Below are 11,320 nucleotides of genomic sequence, written 5' to 3'. Positions count from 1 at the left end.
ATGGGGCCCCTCAGTCCACAAGCTGATGCTCTATCCACTGAGCCAAACCAGTCAGGGCTATGTTTTCTTCTTGTCTGATTGCTGTGGCTAAGATTTAAAGTACTCTGTTGAATATGAGTGTTGAAAGCAGACATCCTTGTCTTGTTCCTGTTCTTAGGGAAAATAGCTTTGAGTTTTTCCCATTGAGTATGATATTGGCTGAAGGTTTGTCATATATGGCCTTGGTTATGTTGAGGTTTGATCCCTCTATTCCAATTTTGCACCCTTATGTTCATTGTGGTATAAGTTATAATAGCAGAGATCTGAAAACAGCCCAAGTGCCCATCAGGAGATGAATGGATAAAAAAGCTGTGGTACATTTAAAAAATGGAATACTACTCGTCTGTAAAAAAGAAGGAAATTTTACCCATTGCAACAGCATGGATGGACCTGAAAATTATCATGCTAAGAGAATTAAACCAGTTATGGAAAGACCACATGATCTCACGTACATGTGGAGTCTAATGAACAAAATAAACTGACAAACAAAATAGAATCAGAGGCATGCATACACAGAACAGACTGAAAGCTGTCAGAAGGGAAGGTTTTGGAGGACTGGGTGAAAAAAAATAAAGGTATTAAGCAAAAAAGCATATATACATAACACAATGACACAGACAACAGTGTGATGATACCCAGGGGGAAAGGAGGTCAGCAGTAGGTGGAGGTGGGTAAAGGGTGAATAAATGGGGTTAGAAAGAAACTTTGCTTTGCGCAGTGGGCACACAATGTAGTGTAAAGATGATGTTTTGTGAGTTGTACACTTGAAACCTATATTGTTTTGTGAACCAATGGCATCCCAATAAATGCAACTTAAAAAATAAAGTAAGTTATCGAGTTGGGAAAAAAATGAAAGGAGTAAACTTTACTAAAGCTTTAGCAAGTGCCCACCAAAGTGAACTGAACCAGATGAAATTGCCACTTCCAGTGTATTTATATAAAAAGATATGTGGGGATGAAGAACTTGGCATTTCTGATTAGGTCTCATGTCTCTAACGTGGTAACTTGTTTTCATTAGCATAGGCTAATGAAAGTGTTTTGTTTTTTCCCCTTTAACAATAGACCCAAAAGATTAGGCAAATCACATAAGATTTCAGTTTTGCATTAAGATGTATACAATGTTGACATTTAATCCAATAATGTTTCTTTTAAGTGTCCCCATGTATATTTAATATACAGTGAATATTTTCCAGTGTTAAGACTCAGTTGTGGAATTACTACATTCTAATTTACCTCTTGAGAAAATACTTTCAGCAATTTATGACTGCATTGAAAATGAAAATAAAATATTTCTTAGTGAGGACTAGTGAAATTCCGTCAAATTCAAGTCCAGAAGAAAAATGGCACTGCATACAACCATAAACTTTTAGAGCAAGACAATTTCCAACAATGTGATTTATGGCCATCACATTCTAGAATTCTGTATTTTCTAACAAAGCTTTGCAGTCATTTGAGGATGGCAGGCCTGGAATGTACATTATTCTCTAAACAGGGCATTGGCCACTTGCATGCCTCTGTAAATAAAGGAGCCACCATACTGCCTGACATGAGGGGTGCCAGAGAGCAAGTTACCTCAAAATTAGCTTCTGTCTAATATGATTAGCAGCCTGCAGCTGCAGGTGACTCAATGCCTCTGACACTCCAAGGAAGACATAATTGCTTCTCTTCAAGGAGAGTATATCCTTTGAGCATGAAGTTATTTTTTTGGACTCTTCTGGGGATTTCTAAACCTCTCAGTTCTCTTAAAGTGAAATAACTTAACAAAAGCAATCTCATTACTATAAGTTGGCCATAGGGGAGCAGATATATCCTACAATGTTAAGTTTTAAAAAGGCTTGATATTAAATTGCATATATTGCTTGATCCAAAATAGCTAGCAAACATATGCATAGTCAAGGCATTCAAGGCAATAAATCATAATTTTACCCATAGCTTATCTTGAGGCAGTGAAATTTAGGAAATTACCATTTTCTTGTTTGCAGCTTTATCAGTGTTCAAATATCTTTTAAGCAGAAAAAAATGGTCACCATTTAAAAACAAAAATTGGAAACATTTCTTCATGACTGTTACTTTTTATTCCACTAGTTTATTAAAGATTGAAGTTCTCTTATTAGCCGAGAGAGAGAGAGAGAGAGATCTTTCTTTATACTTTTCTGGTTTCAAGATGCCACAATAAACTCCTCTGAGAAATTCTTGTTACATTTGATGTTCCTGATGCAAGCTCACTTAATAGATAGATAACTTCTAAAATGTAATTATGTATTTTATCTTAGGTTACCTTGACCTCCAGATACTTTCATGATGGGAAATGCATTAAAAAATTAAGAGTGATTCCCCTCACGTTTGCTGTCTCACTTAGGAGTGAAATTGGTATCAGAGTTGCTTCTCAGGACCAAAGAAATTCTGCCCAGAGCATTTTGCAGGAACAAGAAGATAATATTAAAAGGAGGGAAGTGGTGTATCCTATATAATAAAAGTCTAATATGCTAAGTGTCCGGTTGTCCAGTCATCCGTTCAACCAATCAAAGCATAATATGCTAATGATATGCTAAGGCCGCTCAAAGGCTCACTATGACGTGCACTGACCACCAGGGGGCAGACGCTTCAACTGGTAAGTTAGCTTGATGCTGGGTTCCAGCCAATCAGGACTGAGCAAGACGGGCCAGACATGCACTGGAGCCCTCCCGTGGTCCCTCCCTGGCCCCAATCTTGCACCAATGGGGTCCCTCGGCCTAGCCTGTGCCCTCCCACAATCTGGGACCCCTCGCGGGATGTCGGAGAGCTGGTTTCAGCCTGGTTCCACAGGCCAGGCCGAGGGACCCCACTGGTGCACGAATCCATGCACCAGGCCTCTAGTATATATATAATCTTCTGCACAATATAGTGCTGGGCAGTATGGGTGTAGTATGGTCCATGGAATCACATGGTCTCCATCTCTGACCTGCTGAACCAGAATCTCTAAAGGCTAGACCCAGGAATATGCAATTCTAAACAGGTCTTGTAAGTCATTTGAATGCACAGCAAAGTTTGACAACTATTCTAGTAATAATTGAAAAAAATGGTAGTTATTTTTATTATTGCAGAAACTATGGTGAGGTCTCTCTTCAGGATCACAACCACAGCTAAAAAGATATAAAAGTTTTCTCAGGAGTCATTACTTATTGCTCCATTTTTTTCTATATTCATATTAATAACTCATTCATTGGGCCAAGAAGTAGAGAAGGTAGTTTACTCTCATTAGCTGAGGGAAGAAGATGCATAGAGATAATTTCTCTTCCTAATACCCTAGCTGAGTGGTTCATTCTTCATAATGCTCTGATCATGAAGCAGAGTGCTGTAATTTCCATTTATTTGTGCAGAAAACAATTTCTGAGTACTTATTAGTGCTTACTTGGTACTTTGCTACTTATAGGTAATACAACAGTGACTAAAATATGGTACCTATCTCTTTTAGTTTCTTATTACTTCTGTAACAAATCTCCACAAACTTACTAGCTTTAAACAACACAAATTTATTATCTTATGGAAATGAGACTTTTGAAATGGGTCTTACTGGGCTAAAATCAAGGTGTCTAAGGGCTGTTTCCTTCTGGTAGCTCGGGAATGTCTGTGTCCTTGTCTTTTTCAGCTTCTATAAGTAGTCTGCATTTCTTAGCTGGTGGCCCACTTCATCCATCTTCAAAGCCAACAAGTTGCATCTCTCTGACACTTCATCTACTATTGTTATTGCATCCTTTTCTAACCACAGCCATGAAGGATTATCCAATTTTAATGGTGTAAATTATTAGATTGGGCCTATCTGGATGACCTAAAATAATTATTCTATCTTAAGGTCCTTACCCTTAATCACATCTATAAAGTTCATTTTTCCATGTAAGGTAAGATATTCACAGTTGCATGGATTTGACTGTGAACATCTTTTGGGAGCCATTATTCTGCCTATCAAACTCTTTAAGGAAGTGCAGTCCTGGCACGAAGAACAACATATAAACAATCATGAAGCAGTGTGCTTCATCTCATCATAATGACATGTGCAAACATCTATGGCAGCATAAAAGAGAGAGCAACGAATTTGACTTTGGCTAGGGAGTAGTCTGGATATGTTTCCAAAAGAAGATGATGCGTGAGCTTATTTTTGAAGGACCGTTAAGGAGAGAAAACAAAACAAGGAGTGAGGAACATTTAGATTTATACGCCAACTCCACCACTAATGAGCTATATGATTATGGACACATTTCTTAACTGTTCTGAGCCCAGCATCCTCAGTAATATTTATAGAGTAAATAATTTATTTCTCAAAAATTTGTTGCATACATTAAGTAAGTTAAAGGTGATAAAAGTGCTATGTAAACTGTGATATCTAGTAAATGGAATGGGTTACATTAACAAATGCAGCTTTTTATGAGGTTTAGTTTCAAGATATTAAAAATAAAATTATAGGGAAGCTAATAAACTTGAATTTAAAATAAGTAATGCTTTTTTTGGTATAAGAATGCTCCATGAAATATTTGGAGCGTACTTATACTGAAAAGATATCTGTTGTTTATCTGAAATTCAAATTTAACTAGGCATCTCATATTTAACTATGCAACTTTTAAAATGGGTTTGTAATCACTTTGGACTACAAAAAGGGCAGTTGCCAAGTGTGTTTGGTCCTTCCTGAGAAAAATATCTAGGAGAACCTCTTTGTTATACAAGAGACACGCCATTTAAAGTGATGCAATGTGAGAATTCAGAAGGACTTTTGAAGTCAAAATGTCATAAATGTATCCCACAAATCAATAAAATGCCATCAGGCCAAGTTTTTCAACTTATCTGAGCTGAAGATGGTGTAGTGGAGAATGGTTTTGGAATAAGTCATCCTTGGTTTCAAACACAGCCTCTCCCTTTAGAAACTTTGTGACCTTGGATAAACTACTTAATCTCTAAATCTTCATTTCTCCATCTATAAAACTGAGATGATAGAATCTATTTCATAGAGCTATTTTAAGGATTATATGAAGTCATTCAGGTGAAGAGGCTTAGCACAGTGTCTGTGCATAATAGTGCATTAAAATATCAATATAACAAATCATAAAAAGCTTTATATGCTTATAACAGAATCTAGATTATAATTAATTTTCATTTTATAAACAATAATGTCACTAATATATCTATGAAATGTAAAGACCTAATTATTCTTTTATTACATCAGCACTCATTAGGCAAGGCATTTGAATGGGTCCTACAGGAAAATAATAGGAAGACACAAAGTCCTTAGTCTCACAGAACTCAGTTTTGATGGAGTATCAGATAAAAGAACGAGTAGAATGGTGCCAACTTCCAATGAATTACAGGGACTGCAAAACTAGAAACTATTTTTTTCTGGGTTCCCTTGCTAGAGGCTTAGGTTCTGCCATTGTGAACCATAACTATAATGCAGAAGAGAAACAGAAGCCATACTACCCTATATCTGGAGCAGCAGGCAGACACCAGCGTCTTTAACAGACTCAAAATTTTTGTAGCAGCCTATAGGTACTTGCACAGGAGTGACCAACCTCCGTCCTTCATGGCAGTTGTGGTCATATTCAACAGTTATTTCCTGTTCCCTGTCCTTGGAGAAGGCATGCATGAGGTTAGGGGGAGCAAGCAGTAACTTCTTGATTCCTGAAACCTGAAATTGAACCTGAAATTTAGTAGTGATCTTCTTGATATTCTTTCCTCCATCTCTTCTAATCGATTAGTAAGCAAATCATTTCTTATGTTGAATCTCCTACTTAAAATACTCACAATGGTGTCTGTTTTCCTGACCAGCACTGACTGATGTAACAAGCAACTGCAATACCATACCATAAGCACAAAGTGATCTGAATACACACAATACAGACAGCTGACAGAATCTTTACTGCACAGGGAAGCTTCTTTGGAAGCAAAATACAGAAAATAATTGAACAATGTGGTAGTTAGAGGCGTTGATACCATGCAAGGTCAAAAATCCACATAAACTTTTGATTCCCCTAAAACATAACTATTAATAGCCTACTGCTGACTGAAAACCTTATAAATAACATAAACAGTTTAACACATATTTTGTATATGTGTTATATACTATATTATTAAGTAGAGTAAGCTAGAGAACAGGGAACATTATTAAGAAAATCATAAGAGAAAATGAATTTACAATATTTATTTGAAAAATCTGCATATCAGTGATCCGCACAGTTCAAACTCATGTAGTTTAAGAGTCAACTATATAATTCATAGAAGGAACATTAAGTATTTCAATATGGCTGCATTCAGTGAAAAAGGAGGAGTGGTGAAAGAAGTACGGGTGGTAGAGAGTGGTGAGATTGCAAAGGTCCTTATAAGGCTATAAGCCATTGGATAGTGGTAGGGCAACTGGGATTGAAGAAATTTATACCGAGGAATGACATGATCAGTTTGTTTTTTTTTTTTTTGTTTTTGTGGGTTTTTTTGTGTGTGTGTGTGTGTTTTTTTAGCAGCTGTCTTGTAATTCCTTCCCACAGATCTAACACACAGTTCTGTGAATAAAGGAAACAACATATTTATTCTATGAGGCGTTTCCAACAATGAGACATGATCAGTTTTGAGAAAAAATTGTTCTGCTGCCGCAGTATGGATAATGGTCTTCATGGTCTAACAATGGAAGCAGGGAGCCAGTTAAGAAAATATTATAGCTGACCAAGTGAGAGAACATAGTGGCTTTTATTACAAAGAAATAAAAGTGAAGAAAGTGGATAATTTTAAGACACAGTTTTCCATTAGAATAGAAAAGATTTGCTGGTAGAGTATATATGGTAGATGAGGAAGATAAAAAAGTCTAGGATAACACCTGTTTCTGTCTTTAGTAACCAGACAGAGGTGTCATATACTAAAATGTGCAAGTCTAGTGAAGTACTCAGTTTAAGGGAAAAACAGACTTGAGTACTGAACATAATAAAGTAGAAGCATATTTGAAGCATCCAAAAGGGATTAAAAATGGCAGAAGAGTAAGTGGATGGTGCATGGACATGCTCCCAGGAACAAACTGGAATTACAACTGAAATACAGAAAATCTTCCTGCAAAACTCGCAGGAGAGAACCCTGATACCCAAGGACAGAAAGTGGAGACCACATAGAGACTAGTAGGGGGGGCAGAGTTGCGAAAGAGCTGGCTGAGCACCCACAGACAGCAACTGAAGTCCCAGAGAGATATCTCAGCTATGGTGGGTTGCCACTGAAAACTCTGGGATCTAATCCCCAAGCTGAGCCCCCCAGCAGAGATCACCAAAACTGAGAAAGGTACCCACATAACATCCGGCTGTGAAAAGCAGTGGGGTGCTGTTTGCCAGGGAGTAACAGATGAAAATTCAAGCACCCTCTTAAAGGGCCAATACACAAAATTCCCTGTGGATCCAGCCCACCTTGTGCTCTGGCAGAGGGAAGGTGAAGTGGACTAGAGCTGTGAAAGCAGAAGCCAGGACTGGGGACTCAGAAGGCAGACACCCCAAGTTTCCTGGGCTGAATCATTCCCTCAGGCAGTGGAGGACATCTTTTCCACATAGACATTTGCCTTGCCTGAAGGAAAGATAGTTGACACACCCTATTGGAAAACATCTTGCCCTGAGGCAACTTAAGAGATTAAAAATAACAATTAGCCTCCAGGCAAAAGCAACTGCTCCACCCTGTTGAAAAAAAAAAACCTCTCATCACACCTGAGGACAATTGCCTGGGGGGCAATTCAAGTAAAAATCCTATCAGTCTGGAGGCAGAGTTGGTCTCTGGAGGCTTTGGGTCTTTGCTTGATCTTATTAGTCAGAAACAGCCTTTAATAGTGTCCAGCACTAGAGATTGAGAGGGTTAGAGGGTATACCTAATACATAATCACAAAACTAAACAGGAAGTCAAAGTGAGGAGACAAAAAAAACATTCCCCAAATGAAAGAACTAGAGAATTCTCCAGAAGAAGAGATAAATGAAGCAGAGATAAGAAATTTATCTGAAACAGAGTTCAGAGTAATGATGATAAAGTTGCTCAACAGCATGAAAAAAGATATAGTAACTATGAAAAAAGAACAGTCTAAGATAAAAAATGAAATAACACAGATCATGAACACATTGAAAGGAATACACAGCAGATTAGGGGAATCTGAGGATCAAATCAGTGAATTAGAAGACAGAGTTGAAAATATCACTCAATCAGAAAAACAAAAAGAAAAAAAAACAATTAAAAAATAGGAGGACAGCTTAAGGGAGCTGTGGGACAATGTGAAACATAACAATATTAGAATAGCAGGTGTGCCAGAAAGGGAGAAAGGCATAGAGAAGGTATTTGAAGAAATGACAGAAAACTTCCCTAAACTGGTAAAGGAAAAAGTCACACAAGTTCAGGAGGCACAGAGAACCTCAAGCAAGAAAAACCCAAACAGGCCCATGCCCAGACACATCATAATTAAAATGCCAAAAATTAAAGACAAAGAGAGAATCTTAAAGGCAGCAAGAGAAAAGAAAACTGTTACCTACAAAGGAATCCCCATAAGGCTGACACCTGATTTCTCATCAGAAACTCTACAGGCCAGAAGGGAATGGCATGAAGTACTCATGGTAATAGAAAGCAAGGATCTGGGACCAAGATTACTATATCCAGCAAGGCTATCATTCAAAATAGATGGTCAAATAAAGAGCTTCCCAGGCAAAAAAGAGAAGGCTAAAGGGGTACATCACCACCAAGCCAGCATTAGAAGAAATGCTAAAGGGATTGCTGTAATTAGAATAAACAGAGAAACCTAGTCATCAGAATTAAAATAGCAAAAAACCCCACAAGTACCTATCAATAATAACCCTAAATTTAAATGGATTAAATGCCCCAATCAAAAGACATAGGGTAGCTGAATGAAGCATCCAATTGGAGAGAGCCAATCAGCAGTTGGATATAGAAGCCAAGAATTCTAAGAGAGGAGTCTGGAGAGCAGGTAGGTAAATTCAGAAGTCATTAGTATTTATCTGGTAAATGAAATGCATTATCATTTATGAGATAACCTAGAAAGGAATTGTAAAGTGAGAACTAAAAGATGGCTTAGTACAGATGTCTCAAGAACTTCAAATTTGGGTTTCAAAAAAGAATTTAAAGAACTGTGTTTAAAGCTATAGATGTATCAGGTAGAGTAAGGTCTAAAAGGAATCTCTGGATTTATCAATATGTATGTCATTGATTATCTTAATACAAGCATTTCTTGGTAAAATGATGTGCATAGTAGACAGACTGCAGCAAGCTGAAGACTACAGAGGAAGGGAAGAAATGGAGTCAGCAAGTATAGAAAATTCTGAAGAAGTCTAACTTAGAAGGGTTATATAAACAAGACATTAGCTGGAGAACATCAAGTAGTACACGGAGATTTTTGCAAATCTCTTTTTATATGATAACAAGTGGTCCGGTGCACAAAATTTGTGCACATTAAAAGGGAATTAATTAGAGGAAATATTTTAATATTGCTATTTGCCCTTTTCTATAATACAAGTGTTAGAGATGAAAGAAAATTAGTAAAATGTATATGAAAATCTCCCTCCTATCAGAGTCTGGGGCATGCCATGGAACCCAGAGTCAAGTCCCCGCTCATCCGCGTGCTCCTCGAAATTGCACGAGACCCAGACCCAGCCAGCCTCACCTCCATCAAGACACACAGGGGTGGAGGGTGCAGCCTCAGGTCCTAAGGCATGGCGCCAAGTGGGGGGCACAGCCTCAGGTCCCCTGTCAAGCCCTGCTGGGTGGGGGGGGGGTGCAGCCTCAGGTCCCCCGTCAAGCCCTGTTGGGCGGGGGGCACAGCCTAAGGTCCCTAGTCAAAACCTGCCAGGTGGGGAGCATGGCCTCAGGTCTCCTGGCCAGGCCTCAGGTCCCCGGCTCCAGCGCAGGGGCGGGAGTGTGGCCTCAGGTCCCCCGGCCCTGGTGCAAGAGTGCAAGGGAGCAAGGGCACGAGGGCGTGAGGGTGTGAGGGTGCAAGGGCATGATGACTATTTGTATATTAGCTTTTTATTATATAGGATGAGCAAGGGCTAGTAGTGAGGTTGAAGATAGAGGATAGAGGATGATTGAGTAACAATCCAAAGAAATGAGGAGGGAGTGAAATATAGAATATTGGTGCAAGTTTAGCCTGGATAAGAGCTTTCTAAAAAGGATCCTAGAAGCTGGATTACTGGGCCAAATGATAACTCTAATCTTAATTTTTGGAGGAGCCTCATACTCTTTTCCATAGTGGATGTACCAGTTTACATTTCCACCAACACTAAATGAGAGTAGCTTTTTTTTTTTTTTCTACAACCATTCCAACACTTGTTAGCACTTGTTCTGTTGATAATTGTCATTCTAACAGGTATGAGGTGGCATCTCAGTGTAGTTTTTATTTGTATTTTCCTAATAGCTAATGAAGTTGATAATTTTCCATGCATCTGTTGACCATTTGTATGTCTTCCTGGGAGATGTGTCTATTCAGGTCCTCTGTCCATTTTTAAATTGGATTGTTTGTTTTTGGATTGTTGAGTATATGAAATTTTATATATTTTGATTATTAAGCCCTTATTAGAAATGTTGTTTGCAAAAATCTTTTCCTATTCAGTTGGTTGCCTTTTTGTTTCCCTAATGGTTTCTTTGGGTATGCAGAAGCTTTTTAATTTTATATAGTCCCATTCATTTGAAAACATCCTATATAATAAAAGGGTAATATGGAAATTGACCGAATGGTGGAATAACTGGTTGCTATTACATGCACTGACCACCAGGGTGCAGACACTCAATGCAGGAGCTATCCCCAGCCCACAGGCCCCAATTTCCTGATCAGGACCTGCCAGCCAACCTCTCGGTCCCTCCCCCTGGCGGGCAGGCTCTGATTGCCCAATGGGGAACAAGGAACCAGGGATGGGTGGTGGCGGGCCTCTAGTTTATTCATAAATATGTGTGTACCACCTATGTTCATTGCAGCATTATTCATGGTGGCCAAGATGTGGAAACAAAGTGTCCTTTACTAGATTATTGAAGAAAGAAGACAATGGAATACTACTCTACTCAGAAGAAAATATGAAATACTGCCATTTATGACAACATGGATGGATCTTGAGAATATCATGCTAAAGAATAAAAAAAAAAAGCAAGAACCACAATTTTACTCATATCATATGTGGGATATAAAATTGAAATCAACAAGTGAACAAATAAGGCAAACAAAAATGCATAAGCACAAATAACAGTATGATGGTTAACCGAGGGAAAGGGGGTGGGGGAGAGGTTGTAAAGTTAGTCAAATATATGGTGA

General features: G+C 38.4%; 1 non-coding gene across 1 annotated transcript; it reads right to left on the bottom strand.

Annotated features, from left to right (window-relative positions):
- Positions 1 to 6,519: 6,519 nt before the first annotated feature.
- On the bottom strand, positions 6,520 to 6,673 carry LOC132225412 (small nucleolar RNA SNORA18). Its single transcript, XR_009450922.1, has one exon. It is a non-coding gene; the product is annotated as a small nucleolar RNA SNORA18 (small nucleolar RNA).
- Positions 6,674 to 11,320: the final 4,647 nt, after the last annotated feature.

This window comes from Myotis daubentonii, chromosome X, assembly GCF_963259705.1.
Source record: "Myotis daubentonii chromosome X, mMyoDau2.1, whole genome shotgun sequence".
Classification (NCBI taxonomy): Eukaryota; Metazoa; Chordata; class Mammalia; order Chiroptera; family Vespertilionidae; genus Myotis; species Myotis daubentonii.
Note: the sequence above shows the minus strand (reverse complement) of the source record. Positions and strands in the feature narration are given on the sequence as shown.